The sequence below is a fragment of the Calliopsis andreniformis genome, unplaced genomic scaffold (assembly GCF_051401765.1).
Source record: "Calliopsis andreniformis isolate RMS-2024a unplaced genomic scaffold, iyCalAndr_principal scaffold0254, whole genome shotgun sequence".
Lineage (NCBI taxonomy): Eukaryota > Metazoa > Arthropoda > Insecta > Hymenoptera > Andrenidae > Calliopsis > Calliopsis andreniformis.
Window position 1 is genome coordinate 257,047 of NW_027480663.1, and position 9,741 is coordinate 266,787.

Consider the following 9,741-nt stretch of genomic DNA (forward strand, 5'->3'; position numbering starts at 1 on the left):
ATATTCGTCATAATCATACTAAGAAACATAATAATCATAATAATCATGATAATAACAATAGTAGACATGTAAACAACCATAACAAACATTATAATATCCATAATAACCAAAATAATCATAATAGCTATAGTAATCTGTATGATGATCATAGTAACCATGCTATCAACCAATATAATCATAGTAATCGTCATGATAGTCACAACAATCATGACAATCATAATTATAATCATAATTATCATAGCAACAATCATAATTGCCGTGATAATCATAGTAATCGTTACACTGACTGTAATAATCATAACATCGTTATAATATACAGAATAATCATGCAAATAACCTAATAATCGTTATTACAGCCATAATAATCGTAATAGTCGTAATCGCCATAAGAATCTCAGTGATTATCTTAATATTCGTCATAATCGTACTAAGAAACATAATAATCATAATAATCATGATAATAACCATAATAGACATGGAAACAACCATAACAACCATTATAATAGCCATAATAACCATAATAATCATAATAGCTATAGTAATCTGTATGATGATCATAGTAACCATGCTATCAACCAATATAATCATAGTAATCGTCATGATAAACACAACAATCATGACAATCATAATTATAATCATAATTATCATAGCAACAATCATAGTAGACGTAATTACCATAGTAATAGTTATACTAACTGTAGCAATCATAACATTGTAATAATAAACAGAATAATCATGGAAATAGCCTAATAATCGTTATTATAGCCATAATAATCATAATAGTCGTAATCACCATAAGAATCTCAGTGATGATCATAATAATCCTCACAATCATACTAAGAAACATAATAATCATAATAATCATGATGATAACCATAATAGACTTGGAAACAACCCTAATAACCATTATAACAGCCATAATAACCATAATAACCATTATAGCTATATTAATCTGACTGATGATCATAACTACCATACTATCAACCATTATAATCATAGTAATCGTCATAATAACCACAACTGTCATAAAAATCATTAAAATAATCATAATTACCATAGCAACAATCATAATAGCCGTAATAATCATAGTAATAGTTATACTAACCGTAATAGTCATAACATCGTAATAATAAACAGAATGATCAGGAAAAAAACCTAATAATGGTTATTATAGCCATAATAATCGTAATAGTCGTAATCACCATAAGAATGTCATTGATGATTATAGTATTCGTCATAATCATGCTCAGAAACATAATACTCATAATAATCATGATAATAACCATAATAGACTTGGAAACAGCCACAATAACCATTATAATAGCCATAACAACCGTAATAATCATAATAGTTATAGCAATCTGAATGATGATCATAATAACCACGCTATCAACCATTATAATCATAGTAATCGTCATAATAACCACAACAGTCATAACAATCATACTAATAGTCATAAAAATCATAGCAACAATCATAATAGACGTAATAATCATAGTAATAGTTATACTAACTGTAATAATCATAACATTGTAATAATAAACAGATTAATCATGGAAATAACCTAATAACCGTTATTATAGCCATAATAATCGTAATAGTCGTAATCGCCATAAGAATCTCAGTGATGATCATAATAATCCTCACAATCATACTAAGAAACATAATAATCATAATAATCATGATGATAACCATAATAGACTTGGAAACAACCCTAATAACCATTATAACAGCCATAATAACCATAATAACCATTATAGCTATATTAATCTGACTGATGATCATAACTACCATACTATCAACCATTATAATCATAGTAATCGTCATAATAACCACAACTGTCATAAAAATCATTAAAATAATCATAATTACCATAGCAACAATCATAATAGCCGTAATAATCATAGTAATAGTTATACTAACCGTAATAGTCATAACATCGTAATAATAAACAGAATGATCAGGAAAAAAACCTAATAATGGTTATTATAGCCATAATAATCGTAATAGTCGTAATCACCATAAGAATGTCATTGATGATTATAGTATTCGTCATAATCATGCTCAGAAACATAATACTCATAATAATCATGATAATAACCATAATAGACTTGGAAACAGCCACAATAACCATTATAATAGCCATAACAACCGTAATAATCATAATAGTTATAGCAATCTGAATGATGATCATAATAACCACGCTATCAACCATTATAATCATAGTAATCGTCATAATAACCACAACAGTCATAACAATCATACTAATAGTCATAAAAATCATAGCAACAATCATAATAGACGTAATAATCATAGTAATAGTTATACTAACTGTAATAATCATAACATTGTAATAATAAACAGATTAATCATGGAAATAACCTAATAACCGTTATTATAGCCATAATAATCGTAATAGTCGTAATCGCCATAAGAATCTCAGTGATTATCTTAATACTCGTCATAATCGTACTAAGAAACATAATAATCATAATAATCATGATAATAACCATAATAGACATGGAAACAACCATAATAACCATTATATTAGCCATAACCACCATTATAATCATAATAGTTATAGTAATCTGAATGATGATCATAATTACCATGCTATCAACAATTATAATCATGGTAATCGTCATAATAACCACAACAATCATAACAATCATAATAATAGTCATAGTAATCATAGGAAAAATCATAATAGACGTAATAATCATGGTAATGTTTATACTGACTGTAATTATCATAACATCGTAATGATAAACAGAATAATCATGCAAATAGCCTAATAATCGTTATTACAGCCATATAATTCTTAATAACCATAATAAGCAGAATAACCATAATAATGGTCATAATAATCCTCACAATCATACTAAAAAACATCATAATCATAATAATCATGATAATAACCATAATAGACTTGGAAAGAACCCTAATAACCATTATAACAGCCATAATAACCATAATAACCATAATAGCTGTAGTAATCTGTATGATGGTCATAGTAACCTTGCTATCAACCAATATAATCATAGTAATCGTCATGATAACCACAACAATCATGACAATCATAATTATAATCATAATTATCATAGCAACAATCATAATAGCCGTGATAATCATAGTAATCGTTACACTGACTGTAATAACCATAACATCGTTATAATATACAGAATAATCATGGAAATAACCTAATAATCGTTATTACAGCCATAATAATCTTAATAACCATAATAACCAGAATAATAATAGTAATGATCATAATAACCCTCACAGTAATACTAAGCAACATTATAATCATAATAATCATTATAATAAACATAATAGACTTGGAAACGATCATAATAACCAATATAATAGACATAATAACCAAAATAATCTTAATAGCCATAGTAATCCGAATGATGACCATAATAACCATGCTATCAACCATTATAATCATAGTAATCGTCATAATACCCACAACAATCATAACAATCATAGCAACAATCATAATAGCCGTAATAATCATAGTAATCGTTATACTAACTGTAATAATCATAACATCGTTATAATATACAGAATAATCATGGAAATAACCTAATAATCGTTATAACAGACATAATAATCTTAATAACCATTATAACCAGAATAATCGTAGTAATGATCATAATAATTCTCATAATCATACTAAGAAACATAATAATCATAGTAATCATGATAATAAACATAATAGACTTGGAAACAACCCTAATAACCATTATAATAGCCATAATAACCATAATAACCATAATAGCTATATTAATCTGACTGATGATCATAATTTCTATGCTATCAATAATTATAATCATAGTAATCGTCATAATACCCACAACAAACATAAAAATCATAATAATAATGATAATAAACATGACAATAACCATAATAAACGTGGAAACAACCATAATAGCCATTATAATAGCCCTGATAATGATATTCATCATAATAGCTATAGTAATCTGAATGATGATCATGATTACCATGCTATCAACCATTATAATCATAGTAATCGTCATAATATCCACAACAATCATAACAATCATAAGAATAATCATAATAATCATAGCAACAGTCAGAATAGCCGTAATAGTCATAGTAATTGCTATACTAACTGTAATAATCATAATATCGTAATAATAAACAGAATAATCATGGAAATAACCTAATAATCGTTATTACAGCCATAATAAGCGTAATAGTCGTAATCGCCATAAGAATCTCAGTGATTATCTTAATATTCGTCATAATCGTACTAAGAAACATAATAATCATAATAATCATGATAATAACCATAATAGACATGGAAACAACCATAACAACCATTATAATAGCCATAATAACCATAATAATCATAATAGCTATAGTAATCTGTATGATGATCATAGTAACCATGCTATCAACCAATATAATCATAGTAATCGTCATGATAACCACAACAATCATGACAATCATAATTATAATCATAATTATCATAGCAACAATCATAATAGCCGTGATAATCATAGTAATCGTTACACTGACCGTAATAATCATAACATCGTTATAATATACAGAATAATCATGCAAATAACCTAATAATCGTTATTACAGCCATAATAATCTTAATAACCATAATAACCAGAATAATAATAGTAATGATCATAATAACCCTCACAGTTTTACTAAGCAACATTATAATCATAATAATCATTATAATAAACATAATAGACTTGGAAACGATCATAATAACCAATATAATATACATAATAACCATAATTATCTTAATAGCCATAGTAATCCGAATGATGACCATAATAACCATGCTATCAACCATTATAATCATAGTAATCGTCATAATAACCACTACAATCATAATAATAATCATAATAATCATAGCAACAGTCATAATAGACGTAATAATCATAGTAATAGTGATACTGGCTGTAATAATCATAACATCGTTATAATATACAGAATAATCATGGAAATAACCTAATAATCGTTATTACAGACATAATAATCTTAATAACCATTATAACCAGAATAATCGTAGTAATGATCATAATAATTCTCACAATCATACTAGGAATCATAATAATCATAATAATCATGATAATAACCATAATAGACTTGGAAACAACCCTAATAACCATTATAATAGCCATAATAACCATAGTAATCTTAATAGCCATAGTAATCCGAATGATGACCATAATAACGATGCTATTATCCATTATAATCATAGTAATAATTATGATAACCACAACAATCATAACAATCATAATAATAGTCATAATAATCATAGGAACAATCATAATAGACGTAATAATCATAGTAATAGTTATACTGACAGTAATAATCATAACATCGTAATAAAAAACAGAACAATCAGGAAAAAAACCTAATAATCGTTACTATAGCCATAATAATCGCAATAGTCGTAATCGCCGTAAGAATCTCAGTGAAGATCATAATATTCGTCATAATCATACTAAGAAACATAATAATCATAATAATAATAATGATAATAACCGTAATAGATTTGGAATCAACCATAATAACCATTATAATAGCCATAATAACCATAATAATCATAATAGCTATAGTAATCTGGCTGATGATCATAATAACCATGCTATGAACCATTATAATCATCGTAACCCTCATAATAACCACAACAATCATAACAATCATAATAATAGTCATAATAATCATAGGAACAATCATGATAGACGTAATAATCATGGTAATAGTTATACTGACTGTAATAATCATAACATCGTAATAATAAACAGAATAACCATGGAAATAGCCTAATAATCGTTATTACAGCCATAATAATCGTAATAGTCGTAATCGCCATAAGAATCTCAGTGATTATCATAATATTCGTCATAATCGTACTAAGAAACATAATAATCATAATAATCATGATAATAACAATAGTAGACATGTAAACAACCATAACAAACATTATAATATCCATAATAACCATAATAATCATAATAGCTATAGTAATCTGTATGATGATCATAGTAACCATGCTATCAACCAATATAATCATAGTAATCGTCATGATAGTCACAACAATCATGACAATCATAATTATAATCATAATTATCATAGCAACAATCATAATTGCCGTGATAATCATAGTAATCGTTACACTGACTGTAATAATCATAACATCGTTATAATATACAGAATAATCATGCAAATAACCTAATAATCGTTATTACAGCCATAATAATCGTAATAGTCGTAATCGCCATAAGAATCTCAGTGATTATCTTAATATTCGTCATAATCGTACTAAGAAACATAATAATCATAATAATCATGATAATAACCATAATAGACATGGAAACAACCATAACAACCATTATAATAGCCATAATAACCATAATAATCATAATAGCTATAGTAATCTGTATGATGATCATAGTAACCATGCTATCAACCAATATAATCATAGTAATCGTCATGATAACCACAACAATCATGACAATCATAATTATAATCATAATTATCATAGCAACAATCATAGTAGACGTAATTACCATAGTAATAGTTATACTAACTGTAGCAATCATAACATTGTAATAATAAACAGAATAATCATGGAAATAGCCTAATAATCGTTATTATAGCCATAATAATCATAATAGTCGTAATCACCATAAGAATCTCAGTGATGATCATAATAATCCTCACAATCATACTAAGAAACATAATAATCATAATAATCATGATGATAACCATAATAGACTTGGAAACAACCCTAATAACCATTATAACAGCCATAATAACCATAATAACCATTCTAGCTATATTAATAAGACTGATGATCATAACTACCATACTATCAACCATTATAATCATAGTAATCGTCATAATAACCACAACAGTCATAAAAATCATAATAATAATCATAATTACCATAGCAACAATCATAATAGCCGTAATAATCATAGTAATAGTTATACTAACCGTAATAGTCATAACATCGTAATAATAAACAGAATGATCAGGAAAAAAACCTAATAATGGTTATTATAGCCATAATAATTGTAATAGTCGTAATCACCATAAGAATGTCATTGATGATCATAGTATTCGTCATAATCATGCTCAGAAACATAATAATCATAACAATCATGATAATAACCATAATAGACTTGGAAACAGCAATAATAACCAATATAATAGACATAATAACCATAATAATCTTAACAGCCATAGTAATCCGAATGATGACCATAATAACCATGCTATCAACCATTATAATCATAGTAATCGTCATGATAACCACGACAATCATAACAATCATAGGAATAATCATAATTATCATAGCAACAATCATAATAGGTCGTAATAATCATAGTAATAGTTATACTAACCGTAATAGTCATAACATCGTAATAATAAACAGAATGATCATAGAAATTACCTAATAATCGTTATTATTGCCATAATAATCGTAATAGTCGTAATCACCATAAGAATGTCATTGATGATCATAGTATACGTCATAATCATGCTAAGAAACATAATAATCATAATAATCATGATAATAACCATAATAGACTTGGAAACAGCCATAATAACCATTATATTAGCCATAACAACCATAATAATCATAATAGTTATACTAATCTGAATGATGATCATAATTACCATGCTATCAACAATTATAGTCATAGTAATCGTCATAAACCCCACAACAAACATAACAATCATAATAATAATGATAATAAACATGACAATAACCATAATAAACTTGGAAACAACCATAGTAACCATTATAATAGCCTTGATAACCGTATTAATCATAATAGCTATAGTAATCTGAATGATGATCATGATTTCTATGCCATCAACCATTATAATCATAGTAACCCTCATAATAACCACAACAATCATAACAATCATAATAATAATCATAATAATCATAGCACAATCATAATAGCCGTAATAGTCATAGTAATAGTTATACTAACTGTAATAATCATAACATCGTAATAATAAACAGAATAATCAAGGAAATAAGCTAATAATCGTTATTACAGACATAATAATCTAAACAACCATAATAACCAGAATTATCATAATAATGATCATAATAATCCTCACAATCATACTAAGAAACATAATAGTCATAATAATCATGATAGTAACCATAATAGACTTGGAAACAACCATAACAACCAATATAATAGCCATAATAACCATAATAATTATAATAGCTATAGTAATCTGTATGATGATCACAGTAAGCATGCTATCAACCAATATAATCATAGTAATCGTCATGATAACCACAACAATCATGACAATCATAATTATAATCATAATTATCATAGCAACAATCATAATAGCCGTGATAATCATAGTAATCGTTACACTGACCGTAATAATCATAACACCGTTATAATATACAGAATAATCATGCAAATAACCTAATAATCGTTATTACAGCCATAATAATCTTAATAACCATAATAACCAGAATAATAATAGTAATGATCATAATAACCCTCACAGTAATTCTAAGCAACATCATAATCATAATAATCATTATAATAAACATAATAGACTTGGAAACGATCATAATAACCAATATAATAGACATAATAACCATAATAATCTTAATAGCCATAGTAATCCGAATGATGACCGTAATAACCATGCTATCAACCATTATAATCATAGTAATCGTCATAATACCCACAGCAATCATAACAATCATAGCAACAATCATAATAGCCGTAATAATCGTAGTAATCGTTATACTAACTGTAATAATGATAACATCGTTATAATATACAGAATAATCATGGAAATGACCTAATACTCGTTATAACAACCATAATAATCTTAATAGCCATTATAACCAGAATAATCGTAATAATGATCATAATAATTCTCACAATCATACTAGGAAACATAATAATCATAATAATCATGATGATAACCATAATAGACTTGGAAACAACCCTAATAACCATTATAACAGCCATAATAACCATAATAACCATTATAGCTATATTAATAAGACTGATGATCATAACTACCATACTATCAACCATTATAATCATACTAATCGTCATAATAACCACAACTGTCATAAAAATCATTATAATAATCATAATTACCATAGCAACAATCATAATAGCCGTAATAATCATAGTAATAGTTATACTAACCGTAATAGTCATAACATCGTAATAATAAACAGAATGATCAGGAAAAAAACCTAATAATGGTTATTATAGCCATAATAATCGTAATAGTCGTAATCACCATAAGAATGTCATTGATGATTATAGTATTCGTCATAATCATGCTCAGAAACATAATACTCATAATAATCATGATAATAACCATAATAGACTTGGAAACAGCCACAATAACCATTATAATAGCCATAACAACCGTAATAATCATAATAGTTATAGCAATCTGAATGATGATCATAATAACCACGCTATCAACCATTATAATCATAGTAATCGTCATAATAACCACAACAGTCATAACAATCATACTAATAGTCATAAAAATCATAGCAACAATCATAATAGACGTAATAATCATAGTAATAGTTATACTAACTGTAATAATCATAACATTGTAATAATAAACAGATTAATCATGGAAATAACCTAATAACCGTTATTATAGCCATATAATTCTTAATAACCATAATAAGCAGAATAACCATAATAATGGTCA